Genomic DNA, 21578 nt, shown 5'->3' on the forward strand with positions numbered 1-21578 from the left:
TGCATTATTTGTGTATTATGAAACATCTGTAAGGCTACATTGTTGCAGATATAAAGTGAAATGAATAATTTCATATTAATCAAAATATTGGAATCTGGATGTTAATAAATTACAGTGTTTAAAAAACATAGAAACAATGTCGTTAGCTTTAACTAAACTTTTATTACTGTAAACATTTGTGCAGTTTATTAACATTTATTATTGTTATTATTACTGCTGCTATCACAATCATAGGTGGATGTAAACAAGTTTATTTTCGGCTTCATTTTTTAGGCACGGACATGTTCTCTCGTTACAAATGTGAGGCAGTGTGTCATAAAAAAAAAGCACATCCTTAGGAAGGACCAGCTTTAGTTGTTGCAAATGTGTGAACTTTTATGCGCTGATCTTTAGTGGTGAACTGTAGAGAGAGGGCACTGTAAATGAGCTGGGTATGTTTGACATCCTTCTTGGAAATGGTTCCCATGTATCTCTGAATTTCAATTTATGCTCCATTTTTCCGGGGGGATCATACTTGAGACACCGGATATCAGTCACTGTTGGTTCCCCAATTTTGGATCCTGGCCGAATAGACGAATACATGGAGAGTTTATCATAGGACTTGAAAACCGTGTGGTCCAAATAATTGACAACATAAGGTCTAGGACTTTGTCTTGCGGTAGCACAAACTTCTACATAGCCAGCAGGAGTATAAATGTGTCTGTTTTCTAACTTCCTTTCTATGGTGGAGTGCATAGAATCACACTCCATTTGAGAGTGACCTTTCTCCAGAAATTTTTGCACTATTGTAATGCCTTTCTGATTGGCGAGATTAGCCAGTGCATTATTCATGACTGAGTTTCGATTAAGGTACGTGCATCCGTCGCTATAGAAAATAGCTTCTGAATCATTTTGGACGTACGTTTCTATAAAATGCACAAGTATACTGGCAAATACCGAAGCTGTTAGTCGACCTTCACTCTCGTGCTAAAGATAACAATAACCATTGTTACTTTTTAAATCATAGATGGTAAAGTTGTGGACCTTCAGTCTGCTTTTACAGTACAGTACAGATGCTTTTAGTCTGGAAGAAAGCAGAAGTGCTTGAAGGTCCACTGTAAGCACTCTAGCTCATCCTAATTTATCACTATTTTTCGCTTCCCTTGCCTCAGTTTTTCGGGCCATATGCAAAGAGTATTCATTGTCTGAGAGATTGCCTGTCTGGTGAGAACAACAAAGATCGCACTGGTCCTTTTTAGGAGAAAATAAGTTAAGATTATTTTCATCGAATACCTCGCAGAACTGTTTGTAAGCAGCTGGGATTTGTCCTCTTTTCTTGAAAAATTCTATATATTTCCTATGTAGTTCTGATTTACTCTACCAGTTAGGTTCCAAGTAGAATTTTGTGGAAGAACGATGGCAGTAATGCGATTCCAGTTTCGGCAACTCTGCAAAAAAGTCTGATGCTGATTGTCGTCCACCTGAAACTTTCGTTGGTCTCTCCTGCATTTGAGGTCCTTCTGCAAGCGTTCTTCTTGATGCACTAGATGCCCATGTTCTGACACTCCATTCGCCTAAGCACAAAGTATTCAGAAACATAGTCTTGCAGACCCGTTTCCTCTGTCCTTCTATTACAAAATCGTTATATAGTGTGTAAGAACGGTGAGATTTATTAGATTCGGAATTATTTCTGCGTCGTTTAACTGGAACGTAGTAGACATGGCTTCTAACAAAAAATTTTCTTTCACCCCAAGGCATATCCTGCCAGAAATGATTAAATGTTAGCTGTCTCTGCTCTTCTGTAATATCCTTGCAATTCCTGTTCCGATTTAAGGAAGAATGTTTACAAGTACATCGTGGTTTCATTTCCCTCCTACTTCTGCTCATTGTTGGTCTCTTTTTGCCAAATTCATCTATTTGCATTCCTAAATAATCCTGTCCCCTCATGCTTTTTCTTTCTGCAAACTCTGAAGTGATTGATTGTTCTTCCTTTTACGGCGCTGCTTAGTAATTTTTACTCCCACATCAACTTCGTCATCGTCGTCTTCCGTGCTGCTGTTACTGCTAAGGTCGTGCCACTGGAGATATCATCCTCGCTGCTGTGTTCGAAAAGACTTTCAAACTCAGAAGTGAGATTCGCCTCTGTATTGGCTTCTTTCTCCGCATTATCTGTACTGTAAACAATAATGTTATCAATAATATTTAAATGATTTAATCACCTCAACTTCCAAACAAGGATCTTACTTGAAGTTACAACAATATGAACTACAGTTTACCTTCATTTTGTAGGTCTACTCTTTCCTTTGGTGCAGGACAAGGAGAAACCTGACTAGAATCTTCTTCTGGTGATTTTATATGATATGATCCGTTGTCGGCTTGTTTCACAAGGTGAAGAGTGAATTTACTCTTTTTACTCATAGCTGAAAACAAAGTAGTTACTGTAGAATGTATAGGATTCTGTTCAGTTCTAAAATTAGAACCTCACATGTACCGAGTGCAGTCTGCTTTACGCGCGATGAAAAACTCGTAAGTCAACATTGTATTTAACGAGGTCATTATTAATTCTGCATATTAAAATACAATACATAAATACCTAGAAATACTAACACCTACCTGTAGCAATAAATCACTGTTGGGCCTGTCAGTCAAAAAGGTTACTATCACATCAAAAAACGTTTTAATCTCGGAGCATGTGTCTGCTTCTGCACACTAACAATGGCGATTACCGGAGATGCGAGGTTTACAGCACAAACTACATGTCGCTGGAGATGTGAGTTTTTCATTATTGCCGCTAGGTGGCGACACCATTCAACTCGAAGAAGGAAGGTTTCAACAGGCTATGTGGCATAATTGTCTACATTTGGTAATGGAGTTACGTGGATTTCATTGTCAGATGGAGTTACGAGGTTTTCATTGCCTAGCGACGATAAGCTGCTTTGAATCCATTATTAGGTATGGTATATTTTGGGGGTAACTCGACAAACATAGTGAGGATACTAAAAATACAGAAGAAAATCATTTTAAATATGTACACTACAAAACATAAAGAACCATGTCGTCCATTAGTTAGAAAACTTAAAATATTATCTCTTCTATCGCTATTCATCTGCATTAACTTTGTCCCTTTTAATTTATTACAAATTTTCATTCTCTTTTATTGAGGTCCCTGTGCACACAGTCGGAGGTGGTGGTTGGGAGCATAAAACCATCTTTGTTTCTAGTATAATGTGAATGGACAAAATGCTTCCCTCAAACAATTCACGTCTGGTGAACAAAAAGCTAAGAATCTCATATTTTGCATCTTGCTGCAAGTACTTGCGGAATTTGTCATTTTGTTGGAGTTTTTCTCCAACTTACATAAATTGTGTGTGTTCACTACTGATGAAAAACTGTCAGTGTCGAAAACGAGAACAGCATAAAGACATTTGGGCCAAAACAAATGTACCACTGGAACATTTAAGCAAATATAAGTGGCACCGCCAGTCAAGGAAGTGCGAAATGAGTTTAACTATCAATTTGTTTCCCCAAATGAGAAAGCAGAATGGCAGTATAGACAAGTTTAAACTTTAGATGATTTTTTTAATGTTACTGTAAACATAAATGCATTACACTTACGATAAAAGCAGTAATACTGCATGCAGAAATCGAATAGTAATCAAAAGGCAGTCTCTTATGATATACCATACAGCATTTTTGCTCCCCGTTGTCGAATACTTGAATGTACAATAGACAAGACATGTTCTAAACTTGCATACAACATCCTCAAAGTTTTTAATCTATATGAAATGATATGGCTTTAGTTAATTGAATAGTGTTTTTGGTATCATCATATGCACTGCTTTAACATTATTTTCTATTTTTTAATTTTTGTATTCACCATGATTTTTATTCATTAATAATAATGCTTAAAAAATGAAGTCTAGTTTGGTTTTTAAGAATAACTGCTCTTCTGCAACTAGTACTTGCATAATATTCCTGAAATAAACTCGTCCCAGTGACTCGAACAGGTAAACTCGAATAAGACTTTTTTCTAATGTAAACACCTCAGCAAGTTCTTATACAAGTTACTTGCTAGTAAACACAAGCGTTTCATAATACTCTATGTCTTGGGGCAGCTTTGCATTGGCAATGCTTGGAGATAAATGAATACCTTTCAAGTGGTGCCGATTTTCTCTGCTTTGGCAGCACTAATGCAATTGTGGCCAAATAGTATGTATTATGTGGTATACTGGATACTCAGTGGCATTGTCATTAGTAAGTATGTTTTACATTTGTTCTTCCATTGGCTTTAATTTTGTATTAAAGAAACAATTGTGAAAATATTAATAGTGCAATTAATATGTAAGTAGCCATACAGTACAATAATAATTCGTGTTTAGAAAACGAATTCTAACATATTGTTATGTCCACAGGTACCCGAACTACATTTCAGTCACTCAGTATAGCGATAATTCAAAATATCATTGTCAATAGATCTGAAGAAATTGCCACTGCATCTTTAGACTGTCTTTGTCAGACGAGAGGTTAGTTTCTAAGTTTTTTGGTGAACTCAGTTACTTAAGTGAGATCGTCGGCTGCTGAATCAGTATCTGATATAACAAGCCAGCCCCTGTGGCTGAGCGGTTCTAGGCGCTTCAGACCGGAACCGCCCTGCTGCTACGGTCGCAGGTTCGAATCCTGCCTCGGGCATGGTTGTGTGTAATGTCCTTAGGTCAGTTAGGTTTAAGTATTTCTAAGTCTAGGGGACTGATGACCTCAGATGTTAAGTGCCATAGTGCTTAGAGCCATTTGAACCATTTGAACTCAAGTGAGATCGTTCTTGCAAATGTGAAACATCCCCAATTGAGTGGCTTTCAATACAGGGAATATTAGCGATACTACTCTGTCAGTTACATTGTTTGTAATTAGTGATAGCAAAAATGTTTAACAATTCATGTGATTTTGCAGACGCAGTTCTGAACTTGATTGCTGGTTGCTGTACGTATCTATCCACATCATGGCTCTTGAGAGAGAATTGTGAAGATTCAAGACAACTCTTAGAGGATTTGCAGTTTAAAAGTGCCATAATTGTGAAATAAGTGTGCAGAATGAGTGACTGAACTGAGTTTTATTGACGTTATTATGCGATTTTAAAGGAATGATAAATAAATGTTAAATACAGTGAGTGAATAACGAAAATCTCATTTTCTGCCTGTTAAGCCATCCTATACGAGCTAATTTTTCGCCATTTAATTATTGGTAAAGACTTGTTGGAGAATGACATGCCCCCCCTTCTTTCCCAACAATCTTGGTGTGGTGAGGCTGACCTGTAACATAGCTCGAGGTCTATAGTATGCATTTTGAGGTTGTTGATATGAAAGTGGGAAGTACGGATCTTCCAGTTACATCAGGAATAGTTTAAGTGCAGTGCATGAAGGAAGCACAGGGAAAGCTTACTTGTGGGTTGAGTGTCGGCAAAAAGCTCTTGTGCGTGCAGTTGGCATGTAGAACACCAGATTTAAAATTTTTCTCCAGAGTCTTGAGCTGTGTCGGAACAAAAGTGAGGCATACATATGACTCAATAATATTGTTTTCATTTCATTACACTTATACAGATGTCTGAGTTCTGCTGTGGTAACATTGGAAAGTCCTGTAGGCATATGACAACTGTCATACTAGAAGCAGAATCAAACAATTTTTCAATTTTTTTGTGACTTGTCGCTAAATGATATTTTCAGGAGAAAAAGGCAACGTTGCTTCTTATTGATATAATACATTCAGAGTCACAACTGTGTTTGACCAACCAGAACTGGTTCTGAATGTGCATGTCGTCATATAATATGCATATACAGTACATCGATCTCGTGAGGCACAAGGTTCTTATAACGAAGTACGAACCTCGGTCAACAGATGGCACTAGACAAAGAATGTTATCAGCACCTTTTTGTTGCTACTTGGTCCTTGCGACTTTTAGTCGCGACTTGTCACCGAAATTGCAGTTGGAATCGAAGGCGAATCGCAGAGAAAGAGCGTAGTACGAACTTGGGCCATCAGATGACACTGTTAAAGCCCAGTCCACACGCAACGATCTGTCTGCGCAGACATTGGCGCAGATGTCCGTACGTGCAAAAGATCGCTGCAAATGTGGTGTGTTCACACGACACAAACCCCAATCTACTACTCGCCCGCCATCTGTCGGGGTAGAAAAGAAATATCGGTGGCAAGCGACTACGCTCCTCGTAAACGTCAAAAATTTGATTCAGTTATTTTGAAATATAGAAATGGAGGAAGTTCTGTTGTGGTCTGTGTTCGCAACTTGTGTTGCAAAAAACATTCAGACCAACCGCAGGAAATAGAGGAGGCGGTCAAAATGGTGTAGACAGTGGTTGCTAAAGCGAAAGTAGTTTTCTCACTTACATTTACTGCAAGAGTTGCAGGGCGAACCTGTTTTGTTTTGCATTACCTCGTGTTCCATTTCCTGGCACATTGACACTCCAATTTCATCTTCAATTGTACTCCTACTTGGTCTTGGCGTTTCTTGATGACTAAGAAAGCCAAGCAGATCAAAATACCATAACGTTGGCTTGTATACTTGATCTACTCTTACACCAGATCTTCTAGATTTCTGAACTTTGGATAACTCTTTTCGGTAAACAGTTCGCTGACAGACTTAATTTATTTGACTTGCCTTCATGAACTCATCCTTCAGAACAGCGTAAATAGCTTCACATTTGTTGGGTATTATTTTACTCAACGCTTGTTTCGAGATTGCAGTTGAAAATTCCAAATCCGTGTAGCTCCTTCCTGTTGCTAGGAATCTTAATGTTACCGCCAGCCGTTCATGAGGAGAAATTGCCCTTCTCATACAAGTATTTTTTCTCATAATATGAGGGGTTAGAAGCTTTAAGAGATAATTATAAGTTTCGACATCCATCCACAAATAAATTCGCCAGTTCGCAACGAATTTTTATTATTATTACCGTTTCTCTGTTTGCCAAGACGTCAACTGCCCGCAATTTTTCAATTAGAGCATTGTATGCTGCTGTCTTTTTGTCTCGGTGACTATATTCTTTACTTTTAATCTTCCACAAACATGGGTGGTTTCTATATATTTCAATGAATTCACTTACAAACTATCGAGAACACTGACGATTATCAGCCATTTTAATGCCTTATGCGCACAAATACAAACACTAGACTGAGCCAATATCTGTTTCGCGCCAGATTTGCGGCGATCTCCTGTCCACCCACTCCAACTTGTCTGCACAGATGTGATTTGAACCCACAGATTTGAGAGGTTTCGCTCAAACCTTAAACTCCAACTTCCAGATTTGCACACACCTCAGGTTGGTGCAAATCCTCTGTCCCCACGGCCGGTATTACACTATCAAATTTCTTTGTCAAAGATTTGATCAAAGATGTGATCCAATATTCCATCCAATATATTTAACAAAGATCTTTGACGTAGCGCTACAAGGGGTATTACACTGTGGAGGATGCTAAGTTCACCCAACCTGGATATGCTGTGACGTCATTATGACGTATATACGCTTTACTCGATTAACACACCTATTGACTTTTACGAACGTTCGAGATTCTAAACTGTCGTCAGCTAGTGGCTTGTTTTGACACGTGCGATTCTGAAAGCAGCTCAGTGTGGTAGCGTATATGTATTTCGCCAAAATAAAAGAGCTGGATATTAATAGAAATAATCCTGACCGTGGCCTTGAAAACACCACATAAAAAAGTGAAGTCTTCTTATGTCCCGACCAGATTAGATTGTCTGATTGTTGTATTGAATGCTTATGCCGAAAATAATATTTATTTATTATCAACATTTTAGTATGGTTTCACATAATTGGTCTTGTCAGTACATATTAGATTGTAGCAGCATACTCTTGCTGACTTTTTTTTCTTAATTTATATAGCTGAAAGAGAACTCATGCAAGTTTGTTAGCTAAGTAATTTATATGTCCATCCCAAGATAGTCTTTTATCAACCATAATTCCAAGTAATTTTACACTTGGACCGCAGAGACAGGTACCTTAATGTCCAGTAATGACTGATGTGTAGAATGATTGATTTTCGAACTTAAAAAGAAAAATATGGGGCATTGTTGAAGAAAAATCGTCGACCGGAGATGAAATTCGAGGGGAAGTGGATTTCTCAATGTAATCTTAACCAAAGATTAGTGTCTAGTACTGATTGACGTATGAAATGATTGAATGCAGTGTCAAAGCATTCCATGGCGGTATGATAGTGTCAAAGCATTCCATGGTGGTAAGCTTTTCTCTCATTAGTCTCTCGAATGCTGAACACATAATTAGAGACGAGCAAACGAAAAACAACGAACAGGACACAAACACAGTACAATAAACGATTTAAACGCAAGGAACGCAAAACACATTTAAACGAATGGCGCAGAGCACAGCGCTACCCTGTCACAACCTCTCGAAAGTTCACAAAAGTCGAATAGTCGATATACGGTTTCTATCGTTTTCGATGTAGCGTGTATACGTCATAATGACGTCACATCGTATCCAAGTCCGGTGAACTTAGCATCCTCCTTACACTGTCATCAAATTTTTCGTCAAAGTTCAAGATGGCTGACAACAACTTGTTATTAACCGCAGCAGTTCTACGTACTCCAATTGCATTGTATGCACATGTGGAAAAGAAGTGGGGGGAAAGAATGGAACCATACATACGAGGTTGACAGTCTTAAAAGTCCTGGGATTACTACTTGATAATAAATTCAGTTGGAAGGTGCACACCACAGAACTGCAGAAAGGCCTTAACAAATCTGTATTTGCAATTCGAGTGTTAGCAGACATAGGCAACATAAAAATGAAAAAGCTTGCGTACTTTCATTCCATAATGTCATATGGGATAATATTTTGGGGTAAATCTTGAAGTCAAACAAAAGTTTTCAAGGTCCAAAAGCGTGTAATATGTATTATTTGTGGAGTAAATTCACGGACCTCCTGCAGAAACCTCTTCAAAGAACTGGGTATACTAACTACTGCCTCTCAGTATATTTACTTCTTAATGAAATTTGTCGTAAATAATATATCTCTTTTTCCAACAAACAACTCAGTTCATACATACAATACCAGGAACAAAAATGATCTGCACAAGGACTTAAAAGCACTTACTTTAATTCAAAAAGGGGTCCACTACTCAGGAACACTCATCTTCAATAATTTGCCAGGAAACATAAAAAATTTAGTTAGAAATAAAGATCAGTTTAAAATGAGCCTGAAAGACTTACTACTGGCCAACTCCTTCTACTCCATTGGCGAAATTTTTAATAGAAACAAATGATGTATTGTATTTATTCATACTACTAGTATTGTTATTTCAGCTTAAAAAAATCGACATGTTCCACATCCACGAGGATCTCCTCAGCACGGATCTATGGAACGAAAAACTAATCTAATCTGGCTGAAGCCGTGGGTTCTACGACGACGCGATAAAAGCATTCAACAAAACTTGTTACGTGAGCTTACAGTGGAAGACGTCAAGTCGTACATCAATTACTTAAGAATGGATGAGCATACATTTCTGTATGTGCTCAATGAAGTGTATCCTCATATCACAAAGCACAATATTCACTTACGAACTGCTACATCTTCAGAAGACAGGCTCACTATAACACTCCGAGTCCTTGCTACAGGAGAGGGTAATGTTAGGTTAGGTCAGGTTAGGTCTCCAATCTTCTTAATCTATCTTTGTATTCAGGGTGCCTCACGTTGTAAAGCGCCTCATCAGCGTTTTTTTTTTTTTTTTTTTTTTACTTTATTGTAATTTTGATACCTGATCAACCAGGTAGGCTGGCAGCAGCACAATACGCCGCTCTTCAGCCGAAGAGAGTACATGGAGATAAACAAAGAAGAGACATCAATTAGAAAAACGGCGGGAAAAAACAGGAGACACAAGAACATAAAAGCACAAGAAGCCGTTCACACTTGATGACAGTCCACACTATGAACTGGAGACCCGACGCACAAACACTGAAGAAGACGATGGCACTGGTGAACAACGGAGCGTGACGGCGAAACTGAACACTAAACATGACGGCACACACGATACACTGATGGCGGTGATCTCTGGCGCGCGAATGTCCACTGAACGTGTGCGAGTCCGGGGACCTGCCAAGAGGGGAACAGGGGTGAGGAGGGGGAGAGGGGAGGAAAAGAGGATGCCACGGCTTAGGAGACGGGGACAGGAGGATAGGGACAGGGGAGGGGAGGCCCGGGGGACGAGGGGGGAGAAAAGGAGGAGGGAGGGAAAAGGGAGAGAAGGGAGGGAGGGTGCCCAGAGGAGTAAGTACAGGAGGAGGGTGGGAGGATCAAAGTTGGTAGGAGGGGTAGATGGAGGGGAGGAGGGCATCATCAGGGAGAGGGAGCTGGCGGAAGCCACCTTGGGAGAGGGTAAGGAGGGTGGAGAGATGGAGACCGGGCGGGACGTGGGAATACAGGCGCGGTAGCGGGCGGGGGTGGGAGACGAGCGGGGAGACGAGCGGGTGAGGAGGATCAAGTTTACGGGAGGTGTACAGGATCCGTATCCTTTCAAGGAAAAGGAGGAGGTGGGGGAAGGGGATGAGATCATACAGGAGCCATGTGGGGGAGGGGAGACGGATGCGATAGGCGAGGCGGAGAGCATGGCGTTCCAGGATTTGGAGGGATTTATAAAAGGTAGGGGGTGCGGAGATCCATGCTGGATGGGCATAACAAAGGATAGGGCGGATGAGGGATTTATAGGTGTGGAGGATGGTGGAGGGGTCCAGACCCCACGTGCGGCCGGAAAGGAGCTTGAGGAGACGGAGGCGGGAATGTGCCTTGACTTGGATTGTCTGGAGATGGGGAGTCCAGGAGAGGCGACGGTCGAGGGTGACGCCAAGGTACTTAAGGGTGGGAGTGAGGGCGATGGGACGGCCATAGACGGTGAGATAGAAATCAAGGAGGCGGAAGGAAGGGGTGGTTTTGCCTACAATGATCGCCTGGGTTTTGGAAGGATTGACCTTGAGCAACCACTGGTTGCACCAAGCGGTGAACCGGTCAAGATGGGATTGGAGAAGGCGTTGAGAGCGTTGCTGGCTGGGGGCAAGGGCAAGGAAGGCGGTGTCATCGGCAAACTGGAGAAGGTGGATGGGGGGTGACGGCGGTGGCATGTCCGCCGTGTACAACAGGTACAGAAGGGGGGAGAGGATGGAGCCTTGGGGCACACCGGCAGAGGGGAAAAAGGTGTAGGAATCGGTGTTACGGATGGTGACATAGGAAGGACGGCGGGAGAGAAAGGAACCGATCAGACGGACGTAGTTAATGGGAAGGGCGAAGATTTGGAGCTTGAAGAGGAGACCGGAATGTCATACGCGGTCATAAGCGCGTTCGAGGTCAAGAGAGAGGAAGATTGCGGAGCGACGGGAATTGAGCTGTTCGGAAAAGAGATGGGTGAGGTGAAGGAGAAGATCGTCGGAAGAGAAGGACGGCCGAAAGCCACACTGGGTAACGGGAAGGAGGCGGTGCTGGCGGAGATGCTGGTGGAGGCGGCGGGTGAGGATAGATTCCAGGACCTTGCTGAAGACCGAGGTAAGGCTGATGGGACGGTAGGAGGAGACGGCGGACGGCGGTTTGCCAGGTTTAAGGAACATGAGGATACGAGAGGTTTTCCACAGGTCGGGGTAGTAACCGGTGGACAGGACTACATTGTAGAGCCTGGCCAGGGTGGAGAGAAAAGAGACAGGAGCGTCACGAAGGTGACAGTAGGTGACACAATCGTGACCAGGAGCGGTGTTGCGTTTTGTGCAGAGTGTAGCAATGAGATCCTGTGTAGTGATAGGAGTATTGAGGTCCGTGTGTGCAATGTTGTCCAAGTACTGGAAACCAGGAGTGAGGGGAGGGACAGAGGTGTCAGTTCGATCGCGGATATCCGGGAAGAGGGAGTAGTCGAACTGGGGATCATCGGGGATGGAAAACACATCGGACAGGTAGGAGGCAAAGTGGTTTGCCTTACTAAGGGCGTCAGGGAAGGGGTGATCATCATGAAGAAGAGGATAGTAGGGGGAGGGCTTAGTTCCGGTAAGGCGACGGAAGGCGGACCAGAACTTGGACGAGTTTATAGGGAGGGTAGCATTTAAACGGGCGCATGTCTGTCGCCAGTCCCGGCGTTTCTTAGCCGCGAGCAAATTACGAATGTGTCGCTGGAGTTGCCGGTGGCGTCGTAGTGTGTCCGGGTCACGCGTGCGGAGGAAGGCACGGTAGGGACGGGATTCACGGAGGAGAAGGACGGCCTGTGGGGGTAAGGTAGGACGGTGGGGGTGGATGGCAACAGTAGGGACGTGGGCCTCCACGGCCTCAGACAAGGTCTGCTGGAGAAAGGAGGCGGCACGGGTGACATCATCGGGAAGGCGATAGGTGAGAGGGTGGCTATCGACCTGGGTGGAGAGGGCATCCCGGTAGGCATTCCAGTTGGCACGGGAATAGTCATGGACGTACTTAGGGGGAGGGTCATTACGAGGGTCAGGGCGGGGGCGACGACCTCATCAGCTTCACACATCTCTATTAATTTTGTAGTTGACGGCACACACCAATTGTATTTACCGGCAATTGTTATAAAAACACTACAGACGACAGAACGCTGCAGCGATGCTAGCGCTCCATGTGGTAACATGTCACATTGCAGTGAACAGAAGACAAGCGGTTTCTTTGATCAAATCAACGATCCGTCTGCGCAAATGTGATGTGCGTAGACTTTCGCGCAGACAGATCGTTGCGCGTGGACGGACCTTAACTTAGCTTTTTGGTTGTTACTTGCGACTTTTAGTCGCGACTTGTCACTGAAATCGGAATTAGACTACATAACATATCGCAGTGATAGAGAGTAGTACGGACTTTCGCCAACAGATGGCACTGTTAACTGCGCTTTTTTGTTGCTACTTGCGACTTCCAACTGCGACTTGTCACTGAAATCGCAGCTAATTCCATTGCACGACACCAGGTCTACAGAAAGCAGTACGAAATTCGTCCAACATATGGTACACGGCGTTGAATGTGAAATGCTACTTGCAACTGCTAATTGTGACTGAAATCATAATTAGATTCTGGAAAGCTGTTATTGTGATATCTGTGATTTCTAACAGATTCGCGATTTCCTGCCCACCACTTTTCGTGATATACCTGGTCTCTCTTCGTTTACAGCTCCCACGTCAAACGAAAACAAAACATATTTCTGTGGCTGGGAGCCATCATGGGAATTAATATACATTCTCAAAATCATGGAAGACTAAAATAAGTGAGTAGCATCAATATTCTGATTTTATATTATTTCCACGTTATTAGCAATCAACCATTAACATCTTAATGAAGTTATTTCTGTCGATTTTGTAGAGAAATTTGCTTGTATTGACTTTTTCGCCGAGCCAGTCAGTTTATTTGAAACAAAGTGTTTCACACTACTGGCTACTTTCAACTTCGTTCAATTTCAAGTACACATTTTCATTTTCTGGGGCGAATGACATTATACCATAATAAAGAATCGAACCTGAGATAATACAGCACTGGTACTCGAAGAAAATTGGTATCCCGAAAAGCACATAGAAAAGCTGAATATCTGGTACTTCAAAGTGCGTATGAGCATAGAAATATACACTTAGTGCAGAATGAAGCATTTTAGTATGGTTTACGAAATTCCGATGCTGTTGAGTAGTCTCTGATGTCCTGTTTCTTTTATGACACTATAAGATCTCTTAATGCTATATATGTACAAACATATGTACATATTCACTTGAATCTGACTAAGCAGGCAAATTTGGTCAGTAATTTCGAATTAAATATTTTGTTTTAAATATATTGATAGCTGTAGCAGAATTTTACAAATCTGCCTTCCGTGGAACACAAAGGTTTTCGATCACAAGACACTTTTCTAGTACTTCCTGTAGGCCTGAAGTTATTTCTTAATTTGTGTTGCTTACATCTTAAATTTATAGAATCCCATTCTATGCTAAATTATAGACTGGCAGCATGTTGTGTTTTATCGTGTTAACTCCCCACATGGCTTTATATTTATTCCTGGAGCACAGACAACCCTGTTAATTTTTTACACATTTTGCAATAGTCATGAAATAGTTTAATGTCCTTTATACTGGTGTAACGTACACAAGGAATTGTTTCTTTCATTTTTGCAAGAAATTTGTATTCTTTCTGATCAACTTTTTGCAGTGTAGATGTAAACCTGATTGGAATGCTACATAATATTGCAGAGTACGAATATTTAAAAAATCTATGTCAGTAACCACATAGCAAAATTTTAGGGTGCTTTGACCTTAGGGTCTAGTTTTGTAAAGAGTATTACGCCAAGATCTGCTTCCTTATTTGCATTCCTTATGTGGGTAGAATTGATAAAACAGTTGCTCCAGGTACAACTCCCTAGGTCCACTCAATATGCCGCAGGACTGCACATGGCCACCTGCTTCCCCATCACGCACGAAATTCCATACACAAGTGCGACGAAAAGCGTGAGCACAGCAAAAACGTCATCGTAGCTGCGCATGCGCAGTACGGCCTGTTTCCTGGTGCTCTCTGGGAACTACACAAAGTCACTAGACAAGTAGACAGACACTAACGAAGTGGGAAGGTGGTGTTCTTGGTGTCACGTGGTGTAGCCATATATCTGTACATTGTACAGATTACTCATTACTTTCATTATTTATTGTTTTTCTGTGGTTACTGATTATTTCACAGTGAGTGGTGGACAAGAGCAGTGGAACGTGATGAAGTGTAGTGGATGCTTAATAGGTTGCCTCCAGTTTTTCAGACTTAGTGTGACCAGCCTGTGGGAATGGCTTATTGATCACGATGTAGTTCCAAGCAAGATGATGTGCAGAAAATGCCAGCAACCAGCGAAGTTTTTATTTTATGACTTTTCATTTAGATGTTGGAGGCCGCGCATTGTGCGGAAGGGTAGTCGTATGGTAAAAGTTCAGTGTACGTTTCACCAAAGCGCACGAAAAGGTTCTTGGCTTGGGAATTCACTGTCAAGTGTGATCGACATTGCTCACTTTTGTTCCCTTTGGCTCTGTACTTCGTATCCTAAGACGGTAAAGCTCAAGAGGATAACTGGGTTCACTTCACTGACGGTAGCGAACTGGACCTTAGCATGCCGCGAAACCTGCATTTCGTGGGCTTCGAATCCTGCGCGACATTTAGGTGGCCCAGGTACCGTTGTTGAGGTAACAGAAGCGAAATTCGGCGAAAAAAGATATTCTCTTGGTAGGAAAAAAAGACGTGTGCTGGGTTATTGGCGGTATACAGCGCGGATCGTCCAAAATATTCCTTGTTCACGTCGATAAACAAGGAAAAGAATCTTTGCACTGCGTTTTATCAGAAAATGTTCTCCCTGGAACTAGCGTTATAAACAACTGCAGTAATGTATACGGCACTCCGAGTGAGCAGGATTCGGAACAGAGCGATGAAAATCATGGGCTGCAATTTGTATTATCTAATAATAGCGATGCTGATACACGAACTGCGCAAAGAATGTTGAGACGCATTCGAAAATTTGTACCGAAAGGTAGCAAGCGAGAACAGTTTCAGGGGTATCTGGCAGAGTACGTTTTCAGACAAGCATATCGGCCCAAGGAAAGATTACATCACTTCTTTGTCGAGGCAAGCAAAGTTGGCTCATCACGAGGGTCAATGATAGCTTAGTATCATGTTGGGCAAAGGCAGTTGTAAATGCCGCAACAGGGTGAAACCTACTGCCAACGATTTCATTCTGTACAGGTAAGTAAGTATTGTATTTGACGGCGTCATGGTGCCGAGTGTTGTACTACAAACTGTACAAAAAATGCATTTTAGAAACTATTTAATGTGTCTTATAGATCATTCCATGTCAAAGCAACCAGATCATGCCACCCACTGTCTCAGATTTTCATGAAACTTTGCACATTTGCTTATAACACTTATTATAAATTTTTTTTTGGTCTGAGACGAAAACGTTTTATATTGAATTTTCAATGCAGTTATGTTCTGGTAATTAGGATCTGTAGAAATGTGATACTTAACTACAGAAATACTCATAAATCAGGTTTTAATTAAGCTTTTAATTCAGAATTTGTTTCATCAGTTAAGAGGTGCATATAGTTAACAGAAATGCATTTATTTCAGCAGTAAAGTTACAAAGAATATTACAAAAAATGTTAAAAATGTCATGTTCCATTTCTGGTAAAATTAGAAGGGCATTGGAAAAACTCTGATCACATTTCTCCAACCTGCTGGGAACATAGTTTTGGTATTAGTAGTAGCAGTTTTATTCATATGTAAGTCTGTTTTTACACGGACATAGGACATGTCAAAGTGTTTACAAGGTTAGATCAATTTAAAATAAGCTAACTCTTACACACATAGATTTACAGACTTCTAGTTAGAAATAATCATTAGATTTACTCGTGGCATACAATACTTTTTTACAAATAACTTATTAAATAATGTAATGCCACACTGTTCACTCATAATTCACTATCAGTCACTGCACACACTATACACACATTGCTCATAACTCTTCACTCACTACACACACAAACACTGGTGATCTCTGGGCCATTTTCTATATTGCAACTTGCCATTTGCTATCCTGAAAAACTGAGTCAGCATCCCTCAAAGCTCAGAAAGAGGAAGAGGTGTTAGTATTGTGCTATGCATAGCTTTGGGGTAAGTTTTTCTAGAAAAGGAAAAAACCTCAGTGTGAAGGTGTTCATATGGAATGTTGGATGTTTTATAATCATTATTATTATTTATTTGTATTTCTTTTTTTTTTTTTTTTTACCAAACCCCTACTCTGTTTCATCTAAGTAATCCGCGAATGTATAAAATGTATTGCATAATAGGCACTTTTTAGCTGCCTTTTTAAGTAAGTGTATTTTTGCAATTTCTTTAATCTCTTTTGGTAATTTATTGTACAGTTTCATTCCTTGGTAGAAAATGCTGTTTTGAGTTTTATGTTTATTTTTTCGGGACTACTGTAGCAGGGGATACAACCCGTCGGCTTTGGACAATGACGTCACAAGTCGCCAAACGACAAGCGATTCTTCTTAGTGTTGTAGCTCCCTTCAGTAGCTGATAAGTGATTTTTGGATTTTTTAAAAAAAATCTCACGAGATAGAATAAACAGATCTACTTTATTAAGCAATCAGTAAAAAAACGAAACTGAAACATAACAGCAAAAGCGAAAATGGTAAACTGCTCTCTGGCGACTTGACGTCATTGTCCAAAGCCGACGGGTTGTATCCCCTGCTACACTAGACCCATTTTTTCTTGGTAAATGTAAGTTGAGTCTATCTGTTGTTGCATGGTAATGGACAGAGCTGTTTGTGCAGTAATTACCAACGTTCTTTTTGATGTGTGCAACTGACTGGTAAATGCATTCACATGGAGCAGTTAAAATCCCTAGTGTTCTGATCAGATCTTTACAATGAGCTTGACTATTATTTTTGGTTATTATTCTTATGGCTCTTTTCTGGAGTTTGAAAATTGTGTTCATGTTTTGTGCATTTGTTCCCCAAAAAAGAATGCCATAGCTAAGAATTGAGTGTACATATGAATAATATGTAACTAAAAGACACTGCATTTTACACACTGATGATAGGGTTCTAAGGGCATAACATGCTGATGACATTCTGTTTGCAAGTACCTTTGTGTGTTTACACCACTTCAACTAAGAGTCAATATTCATTCCTAGAAATTTTACATTTGTCTATAGCGGTGCCATCTACAGTTAATTTCACATTGTCATTTTCCCTCTTTAAACTAAAATTAATGGCTTTAGTTTTCTTTATGTTCTATGTCACTTTATTGCTTATTGACCGATAGTAAACTTCCTTGAGAGTTTCATTTGCTTTCTCTGCAAGGAGTTCTCATATTCTCTCAGTGACTACAATACTGCTGTCATCAGTGAAGATAATTTTTTCACCCTTAGTAACACTACTGGGAAAGTCACTGATGTATATCAGGCATAGTATTGGTCTTAATATGCTACCTTGCAGAATCCCTATATTAATGTATATTGGTTCTGGTAAGTGTTTTACTAAATGTTTAGATCTGTTTGAAGTATGTGTCATTTCTACTCTTTGTACCCTGTCTGCTAGGTATGATCGAAACCAGTCATTAGCTACCCCTCTTATTCCTAATGCTTCTAATTTATTTAGTAGAATCTTGTGGTTGACAGTATCTCTGCATCTCCTTGATCACATATATTCTTGACGAAGGCAAAGTACTACCAGTCCTCGTATGCAGCTTTTGTGGATAGGTGTACGTACATTGCAGGGCATTTTCATTGAATGAGAAAATCAAGAAAAGGTTTTTACACCAAGTTACTCTTCTAATTTATGATAAATTCGCCAAATAGTTGTAATTGTGAAAATTCCTGGTACTGGGTATTGTGCGTGTTGTCAAAAGTCTCCTCGTGGTTCTTGTATAGGAAATCAACAATGATTTTCTGTTAAAAGTGAAAAAAAAAAATTGATATTGGCCTTGGAGAATTGTAAACACCAGACGCAGTTGTTGTTTGTACATCATTCTGTAGTTGAAGACTAGCTTTTCTCGATAAATGTTTCACAGTTCCTCCCAATACATCAAATACTGATTACTGTAACTGGTGGTTCTTTATTTGAACAGTGCATCTATCAGTGAAATAATGCATTTCTTGACTTGCGGGTAGTGTTATTTGTGAGCAACATTTACCAATTTTAAAACATGCTCCATATCTGCACTTATAAAGCATGGTCATTTCACATCAGTGATGTGGTCCTCACATGACCATTTCTAAATCCAGGTTCAACAATATTTTGGGCAGATACCAGTATATGTACAAACTTGCTGCTCGATATCTCGTTGGGTTCTATTTCTACAGCCTTTTGTAGATAAGGATCTGAAGTTTACACCATCTACAACAATGCCAAAGTACCAAATTTGGATAACTTTCATGAAAGGCACTCTTAAAGACCCTGCTTTTGTATACTGAAGAGACGGGTCTACGGAAGTGTCCGATTCCACCCCTCTGCTTTGACCCATGACATAAGGGTGTTGTGGCGTGTGATGTCATTACGGCGCACAGTTTATGAGCTGGTTGTGTTTGTAAATGTCGCCTTTGTTGTATTTGATGGTACCCTCTATGTGTGTGTGTGTGTGTGTGTGTGTGTGTGTGTGTGTGTTGGCTGAAATTTGTTGGTTGGTAATTAATGGTTTTTTTCGGTCTATTTTTCTAGAGTTGTGATGTTTCGTGTATTTATTGTGTATCAGATGTGTTAGTTTACGTAGGGATGTTTGACTTTTTAATTTTTGAGGTGTTGTGATTTTAGTTCTGTTTTTCATAGTTGTAGGTGTTGGCTTTTTCATATCAGTAGTTATGGTTGACCTATATAGGTCAAGGGAAATGACCGATTACAATTTTCATACAGTTTTATATTCAGGTATTGGTGTTTTGGTATTGTCAGCTGTGGTCAAGGGAATCGTCTGATTCGATTTTGTAATTTTTTTTGTGTGTGTGTTTGACGATTGTGTTTCTTTATTTTTGCTGTTACATTTACCTTCCCCCTTCCTAAAAACCCCAATTTCCCATGGTTGCCCCATTAGTTTGGTTGTATCTTTGGAGGGAGATGTTATTGTCTTATTTATACGTATTTTTGTGTTTTTTGCCGTGTGTATGTAGTGACATCATAGGCGCCATATTGGAGACACTTAGAATAGCCATTTCCACCATATTAATGATGTTATGTGTCAAAGCAGGAAGGTGGAATCGGACACTTCTGTAATCCCAAAAAGATTTTTAGTGGTGAATAAAACTATATTACTGATTAGATTTTGAAGTACATCAGGCGACAGCTGTACTAAGTTTCAAAAATGGCAGAAAATTCACAGTGTGACTTGGAAAGCCCATGTTTAACGAGCCATAAAGCATAATTTTATGGATGAATTCAGCCAAGAATTGGTAATATGACACACAGCCATTTATTACTTTACACACACGGTGTATATGTTAGTCTGTGACATTGACGAGTAAACAACCATGCATTTCACAGTAGCCTCTGACCTTTTCTATCAAAATGTGTGCACCTGCATGACACTGACGAGTAAACAGCCATGCATTTTACAGTAGCCTCTGACCTTTTCTGTCAAAATGTGTGCACCTGCAAATTTGATGGAAACATTTTGGGTTCCAAACTATGGGTAGTTTTGGGCCCTTATAGTTGTACTGTGTGTTCTTTAATCTTTTTTATCCTGCTATTTATAAGACAGAGTATTCTCTACCTTCAGAAGCAATGTACGAGGTTTGCACAGAAAGCAATGCACCACTTTTTTTTTCTTCAACAATACTTTATTGAACATAGTGAGAAGTACACACATGACAAGGTAGTGTTTTATCTACACACCCTGTTTTTCCACATAACCTCCGTCCGGTACTATGACCTTCCTCCTGCACGGAACAAGGGTGTGTATGCGCTGTCGGTACGAATCCTTGTCCTGGTGGCAGAGCCAATGCTTGACTGTGAATCACCTCCTCATCGTCCTCAAAATGTCTTCCACAAATGGCATCCTTTAATGGCCCAAACAAGTGAAAGCCCTAGGGGGCTAGGCTAGGTCTGTAAGGTGAATGGGGTAACACTGTCCAACCCTGTTTTGTGATGTGTTCAGCAGTTCTCAGACTTGTGTGGGGCCAAGTGTTATCGTGTTGCAGCAAAACATCTCCTAGGGTTGCTGTGGTGCCAAAGTCGCTAGAAGTGTGTCTTAAGTTTTTTTTAATGTGTTGACATATGATTCTGAATTAATGGTACCACCTCTTGGCATTACATCAATGAGAATCACATCTTCACAGTGTCAGAACACAGTGATTATGACCTTACTGCCGGAGGCAGGTGCTTTGAATTTTTTCTTTTGTCGGGAGTGGGAATAGCTCCATTCCATCGACTGTTGTTTTGTTTTGGGATCAAAATGGTGAACCCAGATTTCATCACCTGTCACAATCCGGGACAAGGTCTCCCCCTCAGGTCCAAAACATTGCAGCAAATCAAGACAAGTGTCTTTTCCATGAGATTTGTGATCCACCGATATACCCTACCGGGACCCATCTTTTACACGCTTTTGAATATCTAAGAGTGTGGACAGTTACATCCACACAGCCTTTGCTGGTTGACAGATGCAGTGCCAACTGGTGAGTCATAATGTGACTGTCCTCCTGAGTGCCAACATAAGCTCGCTGCAACATGTTAAGTGTGACAGCCTTGGGTGGTCTCCCTGACCACTGCAAATTGTGGAGTTCCACTGAACTGCCTTCTGAAGACCTCACCCTCCATGGTCAGCGACAAACTGTACTTCTGTCTTAAGCCGTTGCTCCAGACTTTGCACAAGCGTTTGTGAACATTCCCTACAGTTTCTTTCTCTACAGTGAGAAAGTCAATGATGGCATGTTGCTTGTAATGTACATCACTTACAAACACCATTTTGAAACTGTACTACAGCTACGCTACCTGTCCTGATATGTATGTTACATTTTGCATTTGTAGCATTGTTTTCGGCTGAAGGAAAAAAAAAGTGATCCATTACTCTCTCAAATTTCCCACCAACCAA

General features: G+C 40.7%; 1 long non-coding RNA gene across 1 annotated transcript in view; it reads left to right on the forward strand.

Moving 5' to 3' along the window:
• The first annotated feature begins 14580 nt into the window (after window positions 1-14580).
• LOC124776363 overlaps window positions 14581-21578 on the forward strand; it is a 32637-nt gene continuing 25639 nt past the window's right edge. Inside the window, exon 1 of the long non-coding RNA XR_007015611.1 lies at window positions 14581-15740. This is a non-coding gene — a long non-coding RNA (uncharacterized LOC124776363). The remainder of the gene's footprint in view (window positions 15741-21578) is intronic.

The sequence above is a fragment of the Schistocerca piceifrons genome, chromosome 2 (assembly GCF_021461385.2).
Source record: "Schistocerca piceifrons isolate TAMUIC-IGC-003096 chromosome 2, iqSchPice1.1, whole genome shotgun sequence".
NCBI lineage: Eukaryota > Metazoa > Arthropoda > Insecta > Orthoptera > Acrididae > Schistocerca > Schistocerca piceifrons.